This window comes from Sus scrofa, chromosome 14, assembly GCF_054392235.1.
Source record: "Sus scrofa isolate SSC_HxYL_T2T_F1_AM1 chromosome 14, Sscrofa_HxYL_maternal_Yorkshire_Landrace_v2.0, whole genome shotgun sequence".
Classification (NCBI taxonomy): Eukaryota; Metazoa; Chordata; class Mammalia; order Artiodactyla; family Suidae; genus Sus; species Sus scrofa.
In genome coordinates this window covers 118,574,332-118,596,393 of record NC_139396.1, presented here as the reverse complement: position 1 = coordinate 118,596,393, position 22,062 = coordinate 118,574,332, and the positions used below count along the sequence as shown (strand labels likewise).

Below are 22,062 nucleotides of genomic sequence, written 5' to 3'. Positions count from 1 at the left end.
CAGAGTGGATCAGACTTGTCCCTCAGGCCTTGGACAAGGGTACTGAGGGATGGGCCAGGATGCTGGCTGGGCAGGGACTCTAGCGCCTACATTTGCCATTACTCTTACTGACTACTGGTACCACTGGCCTGACTGTCCTGCTCTGCTGGAGCATGGGAACAGCCTTCTTGTGGATTCCCTGGGGTTCCGGGTTTGATGAATATTCTGGTTTGGAATCCAGTTTGGACTATTAAGCAGTGAGTTCCTGGAAGAATTCTTGTTCTTATCTTGCCTAGAAAGAGAGCTTACTTCACATCTGGGTTTGTGCAAACATAGGTTATGTCTGTCTCCCCAGCAGGATGGTCACCACTGAAGACCCTGAGGCCATAGGGGTGAGTGACTTACTCAGGGTTGGACCAGGGACCCAGATCCCTGACTGCCCTTAAGTTCAGGGAATTCTGGCAGGAAAGCATGCACCTGAGATGGTGCTATGGTTTTTCCAGCCCAACCCCTGCTCTTCCAAGCCAAGTATCACATTGAATGACTAGTGTATTATTATTCCTGAAATCATTAAAAAAATAAATAAATAGTTTTGAATTGGTACTAGTTGCACATTGGTACAAAATTCAGGATGTATAAACAGACATATGGTAAAAATCTCCACACCTGCTTCCAACTATTCGTCCTGGAGGTAGCTGGTGGACTCATTTTATTGGGTGTTTTTCTAGTTGATTCTATGTTTCTCTTTTCTTCTTTTCTTTTTTTGGTTGGATGGTTTCCATTTATTTTATGCTTGAGTACTTTTCCTTTCAGTTTTTGTGAATGTAATGTTCAGTTTTGATTTGTGGTTGCCCTGTTTTTTAAGTATGCTAACCCCTTCCTATATTTGCTTGCTTTAGCCTGATAGTCATATAGGCTCACAAACATCATTAAAATAAAAAAAGAATCTATATTTTCTTATTTTCTTACTTTCCTTCCCCACATTGTATGATTTTGATGTCTTTTTTTTTTAACCATTTTCATGTTGAGATCTGTATGCTGACTTATTTAAGTGATTGCTTTCCAATTGTGGTCTCCTCCATCCTAATTCTTTTTTTTTTTTTTTTCAATTTAGAGAAGCCCTTTCAGTATTTCTTTTAGAATGGGTTTTGTATTGCTGTACTCTTTTAGCTTTTGTTTGTTGGAGAAATTCTTTATTTCCCCTTCTATTTTAAATGGTATTCTTGCTGGATTGAGCATTCTAGGTTGCAAATTTTTTCCTTTCAGCACTTTGAATATATGTTGCCACTCCCTTCTGGCCTGTAGTGTTTCTGTAGAGAAATCAGCTGATAGCCTTATTGGGGTTCCCTTATAATTAACGCTTTGCTTTTCTCTTGCTGCCTTTAGAATCCTCTCTTTAACTTTTGCCATTTTCGTTATAATGTGTCTTGGTGTGTACCTGTTTGGGTTGAACTTGTTTGGGGCCCTCTGTGCTTCCTGTATCTTGATATCAGTTTCCTTTGGACTTGGAAAGTTTTCAGCCATCATTTCTTCAAATATATTTTCAATCCCCTTTTCTTTTTATTCTCCTTCTGGAATTCCTATTGTGCGTAGATTGGCCCACTTTGTATTATCCCACAGGTCTCTTATATAGTTTTCATGTTTTTTCATTTGGTTTTCTGTCTGCTGTCCTGATTGGGTGATTTCCATTATTGTATCTTCCATGTCACTAATTCGTCCCTCTGCATTATTCATTCTGGTGTTTATTGCCTTTAGCTCAGTTTGTATCTCTGCAAATGAATTTTATAGTTTTTCTTGGCTCTTCCTTATATTTTCTAGTTACTTTCTAAAGGAATCTGCATTACTGTTCATATCCTTTCTTAATTCCTTCAGTGTTTTCACTACCTCCCTTTTGAACTCAAAGTCTGTCAGACTGCAGAGGTCTGTTTCATTGTTGACTGCTTTAGGTGGATTCTCCTAAAATTGTTCCTTTAACTGGGAGTGGCTTCTGAGCTTCCTAATCTTGCTTGTGTTTTTCTTTTTCTGTGAGTTTGGGGAAGCCAAACTGTGGTCTTGTAAGGCTACTTCTATGCAAGATTTCCCCTTTGTATTTTTTGGGAGGTTACTATTTATTTTAGGTGTGGGAGTTTGAATATTTGGTGTCTCTTTCTTCGGTGTGAGCAGGTTGTTATCCCCAGGCTGCTCAGTGTGTTTTCAGGGAGAAGGAGGCAATGGGTAGGGTCAGCAGTCAATGCCTGGTGGTTGGGCTCTCAACAGCAGCAAGGACCTGCAGGAAGGTGGCACAGACTACTCCTGGTTGCAGGGCCCTGGGAAGTGGTAATAAGCTCTAGGAAGATCTACAAGGTGACCAGAGCATTTGGCAGAAGCAGCAGCAGGGTGTGTGAGTTCCCAGGGGAGTAAGAGCAGCAACAGCTTGTGTTTGATTGCAATGCCCTCCTCTGAGGTGATTGGAACCACAGGTGGTGCCTGTTCAGGGACCCCTATTGGAAGCAGGCCATGACCATCTCTAGAGTCAATGATAACTGTGGTGCTTTGCCTCTGCCAACTGTAGACCATGCATGAAGCAACCCATCTCACTTAGCCCACATAGGAGGTGATGTACAGGCTGCTCCTAGCTGCAGATCCTGGGAAGTGACAGAGATCAGGCATGTGGGTGCTGCCTGGAGCATTTGGCATTGGCAGCAGCAGGGCGGGTATGTTCCCAGGGTGCGAGAGCACTGACAGGTGGTGTTCAGTCACAGTGACCTCCTCCGTGATGCCTTTGAGGTGAATGGGGCTGCAAGTGGTATCTGTTCATGGACCCCTAATGGTAGCAAGCCACTCCCACCTCTGGAACCGGAAATAACTGCAGTGCTTTGCCCGCTCCTCCTGTAGACCATGCCAGAAGCACCTTGTCCTGCTTAGCCTCCACAGGAGGTGCTGCACAAGCTGCTTCTAGTTGCAGGTTCCTAGGAAGGGACGGTGATCCAGCATTTGGGCACTGCCCAGAGTGTTTGGCAGTGGCAGCAGCATGGTGGATGTGTTCCCAGGGGAGCGAGGACAACAACAAGTGGTGTTCCGTTGCAATGTCCTTCTCTGTGGTGCCCTCTGAGGTGGGGCTGCAAGTGAATTCTGTTCAGGTTTCCCTGGTGGCAGTGGGCCATGCCCACCTCTGGAATCCCGCCACCTGCAGACCAGCAAGAAGCTCCCTGTCCCACTTAGCCCACGCAGGAGGTGCTGTACCAGCTGCTCCTAGTTGTAGGGTTTTGGGAAGAGCAGCAGAGCATTTGGCAGTGGCACCTGCAGTGAGGGTGTGTTCCCAGGGGAATGAGAGCAACAGCGTATGGTGTTTGGTTGCAGTACCTTCTTTTTTCCTTTTTTGCCAACCTCTGAAGTGACTGGGGTCGCAGGTGGAGCCCACTCATAGGCACCTAACCCTAACAAGCCACTCCTCCTGGCCTCTGAGATGACCACTGTGGTCTGTCCCTACCACCTGTAGATCATGCAAGAGGCATCACATCACACTTAGCCCCCTGATGCCCTTAGCCCACACAAGAGGTGCCTGGCCACCGGCAGCCTGCACAAGAAGTGCCCAGTTTCCCCTAAATGAGCAAGAGGCTTCTCCGTGCCTGTAGCCTGCGCCAGAGCCTCCCCCCCATCCTCTGAGAACCTGTGGGCATGCGCACGCTAGGCGCTGGGAGCTTCCTAAGGCAGTCCGCCCCTCCTCCTCTCGCCTTTCCCAACATGGCGCCTTACCTCTCCTGCAGTCCAGACCTTCTCCCGGTTCCCTCTGCCATGGCGTCCCCCTCCTCAGCCTTTGGCATACCACTCCCCTGCCCATGGTACACTCTTCCTTAGCCCCTCAGGCTGTTCCCACACAGCCAGCCCCAGTCTTCTTCCCAGGACTGACCTCCAGAGCCTACTTCTCAGTGCCCAGCCCCCTCTGAGCGTCTCGGGCTGTGGCGTCCAGGCCAGTGGTTCTGATGAGCTGTGCAGCTCTCACTCTGCTTTGCTGTTCTCAGTCCAGCTGCTGCGCTTTTCTCGGCCACTTTGAGGTCTCGCCTACTCAGCTGATCTTTCCATCAGTCAGGTGGCTTCCCAGGAGGTGGGTTCCTTTTCTCCTTCACAGCTCCCTTTTGGGAATGCTAGTCCTGTCTGGATTCCTTTTCTCTCTCTTTTTTTCTTTTGTTCTACCCAGGTATGTCAAGGGTTTCTTGCCCTTTTTGGAGGTTTAAGTTCTTTTGCCAGCGTTCAGTTGTTCTGTGCCAGCCGTTTTACATGTACATGTGTGTTTTTGATGTGTTTGTGGGAAAAGGTGAGTGTGATCTCTTACTCCTCCGCCATCTTGCTCCACTCCCCTTATTGGGTATCTTTCTAAAGGTAATATTTTTTTCTTTTTACAGCTAAACCTGTGTCATATGGAAGTTCCCTGTCTGGGGGTCAGATCAGAGCTACAGCTGCAGGCCTATGCCACAGCCACATCAATGCCAGATCTGAGCCAGCCGCTTCTGTGACCTATGCCACATGTTCTATTACCCTTATCCAAATGCCTACCATATTATTGGGCATTAGAAAGAAATCAATTTGATTTAAAAATGAGTAATAGAGGTCCCTGGTGGCCTAGTGGTTAAGGGTCCAGCGTTGTCACTGCTGTGTACAGATTCAATCCCTGGCCTAGGATTTCTGCATGCTTAGGGCACAGCCAAAAAAAACAAGAGTACTAATTACTGAAAGCTCTACCTTAATCTATCAATATGAGACTCTAACATGAATAACAGATAATCCAAATGGGATTTGGAATTATATGCCATAGATGAGAAAACCTTCAGTCATAGAAAATATTTTGAAAAATATAAGGAGATCCTTTAAATTGGTTTAATCTTGACTAAATGTAAGGCTAGCTGTACCTCATTCTATTTTTCTGAAAGAGCCTCTGGGTCCTCTTCCTATGCTGAACTTTCTCCAACCCTTCTAGATGGATTATGGGAAGAAACATGAATAATTGAAGAAGCAGGCCACAAGGAAAGCATACAGAAGAAGGTAGGTTTCATTTCTTAGCTTTAGGTATTTACTGTATGTTCAGTACTTGTGACATTTAAGTGACACTTAATACTGAAGGGCAGACTTTAACTTCTACATTTAACAACTCTACTTACAGAGAGGTTTTCATTAAAAATGAAAACATGTATTAGTGTGCTGGGTTTCTTCTCCAGAGGTTTTATAAAAATGTATTATAAGAGGAAATATATTTTAAAATAAATAGATGGAATAATAATTCACCATTAAATCACATCTTGAAATAATTATTTTAAACTGTTTTATTTCACCTGCAAAATTATAAAACTGAACTCAAGTGACTGAAAATATCATATGAAGAATGTAAAAGTTCCTGTCAAAATACTTTCCTAAACTTTTCAGTGAATTTATTAGTTTAGTCACTCATTCAACAAAATAATTTCAGATCCCACTGTATAGGCAAGGTGAATGTGACATAATTCATCCTCCGACAGAGCTCTCAGTCTGGTAGCAGAAAACAATACATAAATGAATAATTATAAAATAAGATGATATGTAGTCTGAAAGACTCTTAAAGGAGTACAATTCTTTGCTTCTGAGTTAGAGAAATCTTTCCAGTAGATGTGATGCTTTGAAGAACCAGTAGGAGGTAGGTAAAAAGGACAATTTTCCTATACAGTAGAAATGTAAGCAAGCACGCACACTCATCAAACCTCCTATACAGAGCTTCTGTTGTTGCTCAGAGGGTTAAGGACCTGTTGTTGTCTTTGTGAGGATGCTGGTTCAATCTCTGGCCCCACTCAGTGGGTTAAGGATATGGTATCGCCATGAACTGTGGTGTAGCTTACAGATATGGCTTGGATCCTGCATTGCTGTGGTTGTGGTGCAGGCTGGCAGCTACAGCTCCCATTCGAACCCTAGCCCAGGAACTTCCGTATGCCACAGGTGTCACTGAAAAAAGAGAAACAAACAAAAACCTTCTCATACATTTTATTGTCCTTTTGAGACGACAAGACTAATATAGAAATTCAAGTAAGGAGAGGATGGGAGGAAGAGACTTACATCAACACCAGAAACTAAGGAAAATAACAATCTCCCAGAAATTTTATCCAACTTCTCCAAGACTAAGTGAGAAAATACTTTACGGTAGCTAATAGAGAATCATCCATATAGAGACAACTATAAATGGCAAAGAAATGCTCTATTTAGATGCCCTCTGGTGCACAGATGATAAGGTTGTGTTTATATCTCTTTCTCTCCAAACCAGGGGATAGCTAAAGATTTTCCTGAAGGAGAGAAAAGACAGGGGACTATAATAATTTTTAAAAAATCCTCACTGTGTAATGGAAAGACTTGTATAAAATTGATGGATAAATATTTACTGTAAGTCTTCTAAGTTGCTAATGATTTTAGCTTCACTGTCCAGTTTGAAAGCAGAAAGATCCAGATCCACTTATTTATCCTGTATTTATTCCTAGCAGTTTATGTGTGAATGCATAATCTAACACTGTGAATCCCAGTTGTCACAAAACAGTTTGTAAAATGGCTTCATTGAATATTTGTATGTCGATTGCCATAATCCTTCCTGACAATGTGTGAAAAGATATACCTAACAAGTCTCCTAATAGTGTGTAAGTGTCCAGATGCAAAAGAGGTAGAAGACAAAAGCAGGCAATTACTTATTTACATTTCATGGGGCCAGCCTGGGCAGGTCTCTTTGAATTAGGCTGTCCTGGAGTTCCTGTTGTGGCTCAGCAGGTTAGGAACGCAACTAGTATCCATGTGGATGTGGGTTCAATCCCTGGCCTCGCTCAGCAGGTTAAGGATCCATTGTTGCTGTGAGCTATGGTATAGGTCACAGATGTAGCTTGGATCTGGTGCGGCTGTGGTATAGACCAGCAGCTGTAGCTCCGATTGGATCCTTAGCCTGAGAACCTCCATATGCCACAGTGCAGCCCTAAAAAGACAGACATAAATAAATAAATAAATAAAGTAGGCTGTTAGTTTCCCAACTAGTCTGTGTAAAGTTAGAGAAATCTCAGGATGAGGACGTCCATTAGTAAGCTAGAGTTACTCAGTACCAACACCCATGTTAGCTAAAGGCATTGATGTTACCACAGTATTATTCAGAAGAGTAGGGCTTTTACGAGATTTTTATTCTATAACATTTAAGAGAGAACCATGAAAGTGAAAAACATGTTAAAGTTAATATAAGGAACAAACTAGTCCAAATCGTTATTCACCTAAAAATTCAATACACAAATATGATTTTTAAAATGGTAATCACAATCTAAAATATGTTAATCTCAATGGATGAATCAGTGAATAGACTCATCAATGAAATATCAATTAATGGATTCATAGAAATTTTTGAAGTGGGTGCCCTGAAAGTTTTTCTTTTATGTATACTATATTAATGACTATCATGAATAAATCTAAAGTAGAATTTGGTATATCAGCACACACATCTGTCACTTACCAATGACCACAGTATATAGGACTGGAAATATATGATATGGATCCCCAACTGAAAGCCCATCTCCAGAGCCACAGCTGCACTGATAGTACAGAGGCCTGAAGCATAGCCTATCCTGTGAATTCACATCATATGCCTATAAGTTCACATTGGAAGATTGCCCTTCCCTATCCCAGCCCAGAGTAATCTTCTCTACTGGCAGATTTGTTATACTCAGATTCAGGAGTCAGACCACCTGCTTCACCATTCCTCTTTTAACTCACCTTTGTAGAATAGAAATAATAAACATAGCTTTTACATAGAATTGTGGTAAAAATTGTGTATTTTAATGTGCATAACTGGCAGTTCATTATATGTCCACTAAGTCATTGTTATTGTTATTAATGTTGATTTAGCTTACTGAACAATGGCCACCACAATTCCTGTTGAAATGAGAACTTTGGAGTCAAATAGAAAAGACCTGAAAAACTCATTGAAGAGTAACAAAAAGGATCAGTAAAGGATCAGTAAAGGGAGGCACTAATATCACATGATCCCAAAAGTAGGACACTCTGTGAATAAACCTATAATTATGAAGCAAAATACTCCTGAGAGGAGAGGAAATAGAAATGGGAGAAACTATCAGTAGAAGGAAATCATGGAATTGATTAAGTATGATAATATTTGTTGGTAGATAAATGATTTGTTGAAAGAAATGAGATAATGCATTTGTAAATAAGCTACTAAGAAATTTCCTGGAATCTTTGCCCCTGGATTCTATTCCAAGGTATTATATCCAGGAAACCACCTGGCACCATAAATGAGGCAGTTGTAAGTGCTACTTTCAGGTTATCCCTGCTGTGGCACAGTGGATTAATGATCCCCTTTGTCCCTAAGATGGCAATGGTTCAATCCCCAGCCGGGCATAGTGGGTTAAGGAACCAGATGAGGCATAGGTCAGAGCTATAGCTCAGAAATGATCTCTGGCTCGGGAACTGAGGGTGTGGCCAAAAAAAAAAAAAATAAGTGCAACTTCAGAAAACATTTTTTATTTTTTCTCTACCAAATATTTCAGGGAATATTTTCAAGGAAATCTGAAGGTTTTAAAGCTGTAGTATTTGCTATCACAAGTGAGCTTATCATTGACTATGAATTTATTCTTGCTGTGAAAATAAAATGTATGGCTTGGAGGTTAGTGTGATTCTCTGAGACAGATCATTCAAAAGTCAATTGCTTATTTTTAATAAAATATATATTAATGGCGTTCCCGTCGTGGCGCAGTGGTTAACGAATCTGACTGGGAACCATGAGGTTGCGGGTTCGATCCCTAGCCTTGCTCAGTGGGTTAAGGATCCGGTGTTGCTGTGAGCTGTGGTGTGGGTCGCAGACGTGGCTCTGGCTCTGGTGTAGGCCCGTGGCTACAGCTCCCATTCGACCCCTAGCCTGGGAACCTCTGTATGCCACGGGAGCGGCCCAAGAAAAGGCAAAAAGACAATATATATATGTGTGTGTATATATATATATATATATATGTGTATATATATATATTCATTTGCATTTATATTAGCCAAGAAAGTCTGGCATTTCATCAAGTGCCTGGAATATTTTTGGCATTTTACCTATATATCTATCCATCTGCACCATCTAAGTGTGGATCCCTGTTGATAAATAAGCATGTTATTCAAGTTGAGTGGATTTTGGAATATGATTGGTAAAGGTGAATAGTATTTTTTTTTTTAATATATCAAAAGGGACATGAAAGTGAAACAATAGGTGGATATTATTTCACTTTCAAAAAGGCAGAATGTGTTTCTGAATTTTTTATGAAATAGGCTCTTGGTCACACCAAATCAATATTTAAACGTTTGCATTTTTTGAAGTACAGATTGTAAATTTTCTTCTTTAATGGGGAGGCTATTACTGTGGTTATTAGGAATATGTACATAGGAATTTTGATTGGGGGAATCAGTCCAAGGGGATGACTAGTTATGTGAGATCAAATAATTTATTTGACAACAGCCAAAAACCAAACAACTATAGCAAACCTCAGGCAGATGACTTTATTGGAAGGCTCCTTAAAGCTAACCAGAAGCCTTCCTTTGAATATCAAAGTCAAGTTAGAAAAGTCTCTTAATTCCATCTTTTTCCTTACCTCATTTCCATGATTTGTTTTCAGAAACCATCTAAGCAAATTTATTTTGTGAAATCATAAGCATCACCAACATTTTCTAGTGCAGATTCATCCATTTAGTCCTTTGTAATTCCATTCTGAATCCCTATCACATGTGCTAGATTGCTTTCTAACTGACTTTTGTATTCAAACGAAGGTTTCTGGTTAACTTTGAGGAGCCTTCCAATTATGATCATCTACTGCTGGCAGGAAACCTTGAATCTGAATCAGAAGCCGCAGCCCCTTTCTCCCTTTTAGGAAACACTCTGATTCTTTATCTTCCCCCTCTTTGGGCTTGGCCAGACGTCCCAAGGAGTTCTGGGACCACACCCATGGCAGATTTTTCTTGTGGGCTAGCATCTTATTCCTTTTGAAAGAGCTTGTGGGATTGGTTAGAGTAATTACTTATAGGCTGATGTGAGTGACTCAAATTGATTACATAGGGCTCCCATAACATAAATACGTTCATGGAACTCTTCCCCCCGGCCACACACACACACACACACACACACATACCCTTGGAATAGCCCTGTTTGAGATAACACAGACTTAATCCCTTATTAAGAAAATAATTGTTGCAAACCAGCCCCTTCACCCCTCCAAATTAAAGCTATCACCCAGGATCATATAGCAAAAGTAGAGCCTGGAACTGGACCCTGGTTATTTGACAACAGCTGATATTCTCCCCACTAGACCACACTGAATTATTTTTATGTTTCTCTTATAGATGACTAAGGCTTATCTCTTCATATTAAATGAAATAAAATAAGATAAATAAAAATAATAGTGAAGAAATACCAGATGTATTATGAATCTAATTTTTAAGATCAGAGTAAAATTTAGGACAATATTTGTTTCACTTAAGGATGGGGGAATCTTCTGTAGCAAAGTCATAAGGGGAGAGGGAAAGAAATCTATTTAATGATTAATATTTTAAATTGTATGATTGTTGCCAAAACTTGGCCTTTGTCCACTGGTGCCGAATAAAAACATGGAGACAGAGTTTTGGACAAGAAGGAGAGGAAAAAACTTGCTTTATTGCTTTGGCAGGCAAAGAGGTCATAGCAGGCTAATGCCCTAAAGACTGTGTCCTCCTTTGGAAGAGAATAGAAGGCGGTTTTATAGTTTTGGGAGTGGATTATGGTGCCACAGATAAAGATCAAGGTAGATACAAGCTTGTATTCTTCAAGGCTGGTGGTTAGTGGCCCTGGGACTGGTCCTGGTAGTCCTAGAGGAAGAATGCTTCACAAAGTAGTTAACATCATCTATTTGTTGGGGGATTATTTCTGCAGAAAAACTCAAAGATATTGTTATGCATATTCCAAGAGGAGAAACCAGGATGCTGCCCCAAGTCCACACTATTGTTTCCTGGCTGCTCCTCTCTGTATCTGCATCCCTTCCTTTTGGAACTCAGGAAAGGTCAAGGAGGCCAAATGAGGCCTATTGCCTAAAACAAAAATGGAGTAGAAGAGTTCCCATTGTGGCTCAGTGGGTTAAGAACCTGACTAGTATCCATGAGGATGTGAGTTCAATCTCTGATCTCACTCAGTGGGTTAAAGATCCAGCATTGCCACAAACTGTGGCATAGGTTGCGAATGTGGCTCAGATCTAGGCTTGCAGCTGCTGCTCTGATTCGACCCCTAGCCTGGGAACTTCCATATGCCATGAGTGTGGCCCTAAAAAAAAGGAAAAAAAAAGTATGGGAATTGGGGGAAGGCTTTTGAGCCCAGGACCCCCACAGGGCCCTGCTCTACTTGATGATGAGAGTCCATAAGCAAAATCAAAAAGGCACATTGTATATTGGAATAAGTACCACAGGCATGACAAGGATTTAACTTTTTTTTTTTTTTTTTTTTAGTGCCTGCATCTGTGACATATGTGAGTTCTCGGGCCAAGGACTGAATCTAAGATGCAGCTGTGAACTACCTGGCAGCTGTGGCAATGCCAGATTCTTTAACCCACTGTGTTGGGCTGGGGATTAAACTTGCATCTCCACAGCAACCAGAGCCACTGTAGGAAGATTCTTAACCACTGTGCCACAGCAGGAACTCTAGATTTAATATTCTCAATACTCAAATTTTACTTCAGACCTAACTTAAAAATTGGCAAAGTATATAAGCAGGAACACAGTAGACAAAATAATGCAAATTATCAATAAGGGCATGAAAAAATGCTCAATCTCATACAAAACAAGGACAAAATCTAAGACTATGAGATATTTTCATCTCCTATCAGACTGGCAAATTCAAAAGTTTGATAATATCAAATTTTGGAGGCTATGGAGAATTACAGTTCTTAGACACTACTGATGAGAAAAGGGATGATAGGCTCAACAATAAATCAGTAAAGCTGATACAATAATAAATATACAACCATTTATCTTCCTTTTCCTAGGATGGGAATATTATTCTGATTTTATTTCGGCTGACTTGAATTTGTCGTGCAAAATATTAATTTGTTTCAATTGTTTATGTTTTTTCTAAGTTACCTGGTATGATTTATCTTCCCCTAATGGTGTGTTTATCATCTTTCAAATTATTCATGCTAGATATTTTGTTAAGGACAGGATTTTCTCTCTTCCAGATCAAGACAAAATCCCAAAGTTTGTAATGGTTTTCTGAAGCCTGCGCCCACTCCCTCCATCACTTCTGTTCATTACTTGGAAAGCAACCAAGATGATCCTTTTTGGGAGGACAGTTACATTCAGTGACCATACTGCCTTATTAAGGTAGGTGGACCAGAGAAGGTAAGGGAGGGAGAATTAGAAATACTTTTGAGTTGATTTTTGAGGTTTCCATCCCAGTGTGCTCAGTAATTCCAGATGTCTCTGGGTGGTAGGGGGCACAGAATGCCCATCAAACACCTTGACTATTAAATAGCCTTTGTGAGAAAAAGCATAGCATTGTCAGACTGTGAATGGTATAGAAAACCAGACACTTGACATGGATGAGTTTCAGGGGCCACAGTGTTGTGTCAGGAACAGAATGATCAGGCTATAGCAGTAGCACTGTATTAAAAAAAAAGAAGTCCATATACAGTGGAAATGAATCAGACTAGTATCCATGAGCATGGGGGCTTGATTCCTGGCCTCACTCAGTGGGGTGAGTTGCAGATGTGGCTTGGATCCAGAGTTGCTGTGGCTGCAGTATAGGCCAGCAGCTGTAGCTCCGATTCAACCCCTAGCCTGGGAACTTCTGTGTGCCAAGGGTTCAGCCCTAAAAAGAAAAAGAAAAAAAAAAAAAAAAAAAAAGTGAAGAGATCCAATCCACAGCCCCGAGGGAGTTAAAAATCTGATATAATCAGTCTATCAGGAATGGTCAAAGTCAGTGCTCCAGGCACTGGCATTGTTTGTAAGACAAATGGAGAAACTTTTGGTAGGAGTCAAATTTGACTTGTAGTGGTGGCTTATATCAGGATTATAGCTGATCAGATAATGAAACCACAGCACAGATATCTACAGGCATGAGCCAGAAAGTCCCATCAGCAGGTATGATTTGTTTCCATAACTTGCAGCCCAAACAAAGATGTCTTTCATCTGCCAGACTATAATCTCCTTGCCTAAGAATCAGTAAAAACATGACAAGGCTTTTTTAAGGGGGATATTAGCCAGAGCTGTGAACATGACCTTGAGTTCTGCCCCCTGAATTGTGTGACAAATTCATTTTCAGTTCTGCATAGCTGATACTGAACTTGAACAGCTATTGCAGCCCAGTGGACAACATTGCTAAACCTCAGTGAACTTGACTCACACTTTTAGGAAAATCTCTGTGCATGGAAGCCTAATTGAGTTAACCTTTTTGTTTCAGGTGGTGGAGGTGAGAATAAACTACCTTTAAGGAGGTAGTTGCCATTATTTTGCATAAGACCGAAATGGTGAGTGGCCACATCAGTGGACTATAACATTTATACTCTACTTGCAAGGACTGCTAGACCTTTTACTTGCTAGTCATTGAATCTTGAGAGGGCAACAGTCCAGAAAGTCTGAGGGAAATCATGTGTCAGCCATTCAGTTACCAAATAAAAAGGATAAACGAAACAAACAAACAAATACAACAGCAGGTATACCTGGTACCTGCATCAGACAGGTGGCCCTGCTGTATTGCATGATAGCCTCATCTACACAGACAGCCATCACATTTTCAATTAAAGCCGTTGCTTTCATTTCTCCTCTTGTAAACTCTATAGCTATTGTTAGAGCACATGGGAGAAGGTAGGTCTAACTTCTTTATACACGGCAGTCCCTAAACAGAGGGATCTCCTCTGACTCTATATTTATAGTACAAGAGTGTGAGACACATTAATATCAATTCATTGTGCTTCTACACAAAAAATATGCTAAATTAACCTAGAGGTCCCCAAAATCCATCAGCTGGATTCAGGTACTGCATATGCCTGGACGTCTTTGCCACATTTGTCCTCTGCCTCATTCCTCCTTGTATCTGCTGGAGCCCCACCAAGCTGACCTGCTTCAAGGCTTGCTATGATTATACCCTGAACCTTTCCATCCTTTCCACACCCTCGAACAGAACTATTTAAACATCTGCAAGTCTTCCATAGAGTATGATATTAAGAGAAATTAGATTCAGGCCTCTGTCTGCCACAGAGTTGTGGATTGTACTCTGATGAAATTGTCCACATTGTCATGGATCCTCTCATGAAAATGTGCCCAAAGTCTCAAATAAGAACCCAGACTAAAAATCCTGTCTTCTAACTTTCTTCCCCATTCAGTGACTTGGGGGCAAAAGTGAGGAAGGAGAGGGGAAATCACAGCTTGAACATTTTACCACCATTTCACAATCCACCCAGGGATGGAGTAATAGGTTTTCTATTGTCTCTTCCCATCTAAGTGAGACTTATCTTCTGAATTGTCTTTGCTCTGAATTGATTTTTACTCCCTTCCTTGTCCTTCTTTTGGTTTTGTTTATGTAGTATCAACTCTATGCCAGTGTTATTCTAAGGGCTTTACAAAAATTGGCTCATTTAATCCTCTTCACAACCCACAGGATATACTGTTACTGCCTCTACTTTACAAATAAAGGATTTAGCTCTAGTGGCACAGTCAGCACCCATGAAATCCAGGCAAATCCATTAGGTGGTAAGGTGCATTAACTGAGAAACCTAAGTTACATATGAATGAAAGGTTTATTAAAATATTTTCAAAATTTCATTCATGCTACATTTGTCTTGAGGTATGAAAATGAAAGAGAGGATCTGAAAAGACTATATATTGATGATAGGTGATTAAATAGAGGAGAAATCCACATTATAAGAGACGGTGATGCTAACTTAAACAGGAGGAGTGGGGAAATAACGTGGTCCTTGGACTTAACAACATAAAGTCCCATTTGTGTTTTCACTGGTAAACAAATTCAAATACAGGCCTTCTATGTTGAAATTTCTGTTATTCCTATGAATCTTGTCTTTCATCTTGTATACAAAACTTCTAAGTAAGTTTCTCTCCTGTTTTGATTTTTTTTAGAAGTGGTTGGTTGCTCATTGTCTGTGTGATAAGATAGAAATAGATCTTTTATGATCTAGTTCTTGTCTTGTCTTGTCTTATCTTTCCATTTCATGACTTCGCCCTGCTCCAGTGCATTTCATTAAAGTGTGAAATCAAGTTAGTGGTAATTTTTAAATATATAATTTAATTATCTTATATTTCTGGCCTTTGCACAGAATAGTCTTTCTGTTTGTCTGGCATCCTCCTGTATTCTCTTTTTCTCTCTCTTCCTCCATTATACACAAAGATGTTGTTTTGATCATTTTCTATTATCTTTCAGGCACCTCCTTCTGTAAAGCCTTTCTTGACTTCCAAAGACAGTTTCTGCTGTCTTTTTGAAAGTGAAAGTAGGTGCTCTTAATGCTATAGTGCAAAACATGTAAACCAAGTCCATACTGGCTTGTTAAATTTTCAAGAATTTGGCAAGCTGATAATGAAACTGGAGATGACTCTGGTGGGAGTATTTGTATCACTGATATCTGAAAACACAAATCATTTTTTTAGTTTTATTTTTATTTGTTTATTTTGTTTCTAGACAGCTTATTTACCACGACATCACTGAAAATAACACTAACTACACCTATGCTTGTCCAAATATATGAGTATGAAATGCTAATATACTGGGAATAATTAGACCAAATTAGTCAAGCAATTACAGTGATAATATATTCTTCATATTTTTACATGCCTTATAAGGGGCTGGTTTCATTGGTCTAAAAAAAAAAAAAAAGTGTTCCTTAAATTCAGGCTCAAACTTAAAGTGGGGAAAAAAATCTATATTCTGAAGAAATAAAGAAATAGGTCCATGTTTACATATGCCATAATCAACAAACAGCACAGCTATAGAACTGTGAAAGTTGCAGACCTTTACAACCCAGCTTTTGATTAATGAATTAATTAAAGTGGGATTAATATAAATCTGTTGGCAAGAAAAAATGCTGCTGAAAGTAGAAAATATTCTGGCATGCTACCCTTCCAGCCTTCATTGTAGGAAACATTGATAAATGAGTGACAGTCAGTGACTTAAAGACTTAAAGATCTCCTGGAAGAAAGGTTGATGCTTGCAAGCTATGCAAGAGAAAATTTAGAAAAAAAGAAATGAAATTTGCATGACTACATCTAAGCTAATATATCACATAGTGTACTTTTTATAAGGACTCTTAAGAAAAATTTCATTCAGGTCTTGACAACAAACAAAGCTAACTTCTCTTCAGTAATTGTTTTTTTTAACATTATGCACACTATGAATTGTATAACTAATTCTACTTTCCTTTTTGATCTGACAGCTGGTGGAGATTAGGACCGAATTTGTGGCCTAAATAACTAATATATAGAACCAGGGGACACATAAGTCTGGGCACTAATCTAAGCACTATATTTATTTTTCCCTTATCTTTATTTCCCTTTGTCTCATTCTTTCAACCTTATTTCAGTTCTTGTAGTCTATGCATTTTTTTAAATCACCATGAGACCTTTTGTTCTGAAATGGGACATAAATAAATAACACAGCAGAAGATGGGCCCAGCAGCTGATTCCGTAAAGCACAGTTGTGTTTGTATGGCTTGGTTGTTTCAAGGTAATATCCTGCGAATTATTTCAGCTTCTTCTCAGAGTGGCCCTAGGATTCCTATATCCAAACTCATTTCATAGTTATGGAAACTGAACCAGAGAGCTTGGGATGCAACCAATGGAATATTGTAACAAAGGAATGATTACAACCAAAATTTATTCATCAAGCTCCCCTCTAGATACAAACATTGGGAAATGACTGCATAATGGTAGCTTAGGGCCCAAATTATTTCAGCCCTAAGGTCTGCATATATTGGTCTCTCTTAGCAAGAGCCTGATGTAAACCTAATAATGCTATTTGGATACTTATTTCAAGCCTATGCTTATTGCTCACCAAGCAAGTTATGGCTATGCTATCTCAGTTATACAACTTAGTGTACATAAACCTTTAAAGCTTAATTTTAAATGGCATACAGTATACATGCCCTTCTTTTAAAAGGCATACATGAATCAGGAATATACATCTCCAGTATCTGCCCTTTCCCCCTCCCCCAAAAATGTCTTATCATATAAATAGTACCTGTATTTCCGGGGGAAAAAAAAAAACACTTAGTGATTGATATTGATGATGAATTCAATAGTACAAATAAAATTATATGACAAATCAAAATCTACAAAAGCAATATCTTGGGAGTTCTGTTTGGCTTAGCAGGATAAGAACCTGACTAATATCCATGAGGATGTGGGTTTGATCCTTGGCCTTGCTCAGTGGATTAAGGATCTGGCTTTGCCCTGAGCTATGGTGTTGGTAGCAGACTTGGCACAGATCTCGCATTGCTGTGGTTATGGTGTAGGCTGGCAGCTATAGCTCCATTTCAACCCTGACCCCTACCCTGGGAACTTCCATATGCCCTGGGTGTAGCCCTAAAAGATACACACACACACACACACACACATAATAAAATTTAAAAAGCGATATTATGATAGTAACATACAGCTCTATATAAATGACATATATCTGTGTAACTAAAGTAGTTTAAATATGTGAAGATTGGCTCATAACATTTACATATATATGTATTCAGGCTGGCTAAAATTTTGTTTTTTCTCCTCATTTCACTATGATCAGTATTTTTATATGGTTAGAGAATTCGGGATCCTTTATAGGAAATGACATAGGTAAAAAAATCATTTCTAAACTATCTTTGTCAGTACACTCATTTACATAAATCACACTTGGGATTAAGAAAAAAAGCTTAAGCTAAGTTTAGGCTACATTTTAATAAACATTTCACTTTCACAGCAAATTCAAAAGAACGCTGTTAATTCAGTGATTACCCCCACACCAAAGGTGTATTTAGGGGAAGTATTTAGATTAAAATGGGACATATTTTAGATGAGCTCAATCTCTGTCCATCACATGCATACCCCAGAAAGCCTCTCAACAGTCCTCCTGTAGCCCAGGCATTGCATGATGTTCTTTAACACTGATTTTAATTTTTTAACTTATTTTTTTTTAACTATACAGAAGCCTAAGTCATAGGGAAAACATTCCATAGGTTTCTTTATTTCTCTTTAAAAATGCAAATCCTTTTTAGTACCATGGGGGAAAGATAGATTTTCTGAAAACTTAGAGTGTCTACTATGTGAAATAGGTCAATAAAATTTACACTGGCATTTCACAAGTAAAATATTAGAATCTGGCCATATTTGTGAAGAATACAAAGGATGCTTTCTAACCTTTTATTCTCTCTATATAGCATTATAGAGACGGAAAAATATGTTCAGATTAAATATATAATTTTATCTCTTAATTGAGCTGGATGTAACAATTGCCACTTCCCAATATGGTAAATTATAAAATCACCCACCCAAGGTCATGTAGTGGCAGGGCTAGAATTAACTGATTCTATTAAATGCAATATTTTTCTCAAGAACAATTATTTATGCAAGGAGGTGTGTGACTACCAGAAATACAGAGATAAAAAAATTCTGTTCTGTGATATGAAGGGCAGAAAGGCAAAGGGCCAAAAGTTTACTCTGTATTCAAGATAGTTTAGAAAATTTATTCTTCCCAATCCTGATTGTTTGAAAGACAATTGAAATTATTGTATTATCAGCTGCATTTTAAAGTTAGGACAAGCTGCATGGGAAATATGAGCATGACTAAATAGATGTATGAATAGATAAACAGATAAAGATTTAAATGAACAACTTACGAATCTCTGAAACATCAATCATGTGAAAAGACATAATGTACATTCATGTTGATGATACTTTTTGATGTATTTATGTTTTCATTTAGCATTTCTATGAACATAGCTGACTATTAACACCTCACTGTTTATGTGATTACAAAAATTGTTTTAAAAATAAGTGAATAGGTGGAATATTAGGAAACATAGTGTCTATTCTTCTTAGAATTCTTATATATGGCTGAAATGTATAAGAAAGTATAAGAGTTTTAAATTAAACATCTTTTCTCCACATTGTTCAAAGGTAAGAATTTGCAGAGCAGAACTTTTTTTGTATTGTCAAACTGAAATATTAAGCCATGTAAGTGGGAAAATAGTTACTGAGGTTTATCCCCACCTGACAGAATAATGAGAAATTATTTTTTCAAATGGAAATTTATTTTTGAAACATTGTGTAGTGAGTAACAATGTATTTTAACTTAGATTTTCTAATTCATATTCTTCATACAGTAGCATAATATTTATAAAGAAAAAAAAAACAGGTGTTTGGATAAAAGATATTGGGAAAGCAGTGAATGTGCTGATAATTTCCCAAACTATAGACAATGTTCAAGTATTCCATATATGTGCTTAAATTACCATAAATATAAAGATTTCAATGAAAAAAATACCAATTTAAAAAGTAAAGACTGTTATAAAGATCAACAAATGCAAAAATAAGAAAGGAAAAAAATAGAACAAAGGAATCAGTATTATCATCTGAGGAGAAGAAGAAATTATCAATAAAAATAGAGGTCTTCAATATTATTTTGAACCCATCTCTCAGCCTTATCTCTGTATTATTTGCAGGCACCAGTGGGCAGCTGCCCTGAGAATAGATTGTTAGCACTTTCTGCCTGTTTTACTGATTAACTGGTGTGGTGTATAAGCCCCACTCATGGTAGAAAGTGCAGAAAGTGAAGTAGAGCAAGAGAAAAAAGCAAGGCTCATGCAGTAAAAGAAAATGTCTTCCCTCAAGAATCAATATTCATTTTTTTCTAGTTTTATGATACATAAATGCAATTAACAATATTTTAATAGTAGCTCCCATATCCCATTTGAAAGAACTGCTTAGCATAAATAACATATTTTAACATTCCTGTTAACAATGTGGTTTAATAACATGAAGGACTTATCACATATAAAATTCAAGGCAAACTTTTTTTCTGGATTTAAAGAGATGCTTTTGGTCAGCCTACAGTTATCATTCTATGACAACTCTCACAGCTTATGATTAACAAAAAAGATAATTTGAAAGAGAAAGATTAGCATCTGTGATTTGATTTGATGGTCTCTGAGTCACAAATGTCCTATCACCTGGATTCTTTTTTTTCATTCTTAGTTCCCTTTGCCCTTCCTGCCCACAAGACCTTCTCTTGAAATCAACAAGTTTTGCATTATTATAGTCATATCAGTTTGTTGTCATCTTAACCAACCAAGACCTGCTATTTCTTATGCCTGACTGAAAGCTGGTACTGATTAAGGACAACCACAAAAATTGCTATGCCTATCTAGGAAAAAAAAAAAACACCATTTCTTTATAAACATTTACATAGAAATATCATTTGCATGAAGTATTCTTATGTTAAACATACTTGAATAGCTTCCCTGGTTCCACAATTTTAATCCTGAGTCAGAGTTTTACAGAATAAAGTCCTATCAAAGTTACTATTCAGTCAGTCTGGATTTATGTAGTTAGTTGGTAATGTTTTTGCTGCCATGTATACTTTCTTCAAAATATACTGACCAAATATTTGATTTGGTAGCTCTGTGTAAATATATATATATGTGTGTATATATATATAGATAGTATATCTATCTATATATATATATAGATAAATCTGTATACACACACACACATATATATAGCCATTAGCTTAGGGACATATTAACTTCATGATTATTTTTACTGAAATGATCAGCTGAAATATGTCTGCTAAGTAGCTTGAAATATTTTGCATATTTCCTTATAAAAACTGAGCTTTAACATACAGTGACATCTCATATATCAGGGTATTAGTCTTCTGTCAACTTTCAGATTTCGAGAATAGTGCTGAAATCCCAATAGTGACCCCACCAAAAGCTTCTTAGAATCACAAAATTTTTGATTGAATCCACATACTTGATCCCTGTCTTAAGTTCAATGATTTTTCAATAAAAACGAGCAGAACAGAGACAAATTTTCTCACCAGGAGATTTGAAGTAAATTGGAAAGATGAATTTAGAGACAGGCATAATGACAAAATTAAATAGCACAGCCTGAAATTGGAGAAAGAGAAAAAACATACATAAAGCTCTATGCAGAGAGAATACCAGGATGTTAGTTTAGATGACCCTGGGACATTAATTAGGAAAGTATTAAATTATATTTATTAATTGCTGATTAAGAAAATATAATATGCTTAATATAATTTCTATCCAAAATATTTTATACTAAAAACAATTGCTTTGGTGTTTCAAGGAGAAGGCCCTGGAGTTCAGTGGTATAGATAATAACTTCTCAAAATTTAATACAAACTACCATGGGATCTTGTAAGAACATGATTTCTTGTTTAGCAGACCTGGGAGTGTGGGCAGGATTCTATATCTCTAACAAGCTCACAGTTAATGCTGATAGCTTTTCTGGCAAGGGTGTAGAATGCATTAACTTCCAGTGATGTCAGATAAATGAGATATTACTGAATTCAAACTCAATACTTTTTTGAAATTTGGAATTACAACATACTACTCATAAATTGGTAAGTTTATGTTACATATAATTCATTCACTTCAGAAATAAGAAAATAGCATTATAATAAACTAGTTTTAAAACATGAAACATATAGAAGGGAAATAGCAATGCATTATTCAATCTTTCAACCCTATAATAAGCATGCATGGGAGAATTTTATTGAAATCTGAACTTGGTCAATACTGTGCAAAATTTGAGGAGAGCTACATCTATAAAACACTAAGTCATACCCAATAGAATTTTGAATACTCAAACTATATTGTTTCATTCTTTTTACATTGGAGAGAATACAACACACAAGGCAAGTTTAGGGATTTTTTTTTTTTTTTGAAAGGCTATTTTGTTTTCATTTCAATTAATGGTGAAACACTGTGCTTTGTTCAGTGGTAATAATTCAAAACTGTTCTTGGATTAAAAAAAAAAAAAGCCCAGGTGGTCATTTTGTAGTCTGCACTTTATGCACATAAATATATGTGCATTAAAATATTT

The 22,062-nt window shown here is 38.2% G+C and overlaps 1 long non-coding RNA gene across 1 annotated transcript in view; it reads left to right on the top strand.

Annotated features, from left to right (window-relative positions):
* The window catches only part of LOC102159151 (uncharacterized), a 662,825-nt gene that overhangs the window by 633,826 nt on the left and 6,937 nt on the right, over window positions 1-22,062 (top strand). Inside the window, exons 16-18 of the long non-coding RNA XR_014827619.1 lie at window positions 4,934-4,998; window positions 12,183-12,327; window positions 13,406-13,472. This is a non-coding gene — a long non-coding RNA (uncharacterized LOC102159151). The remainder of the gene's footprint in view (window positions 1-4,933; window positions 4,999-12,182; window positions 12,328-13,405; window positions 13,473-22,062) is intronic.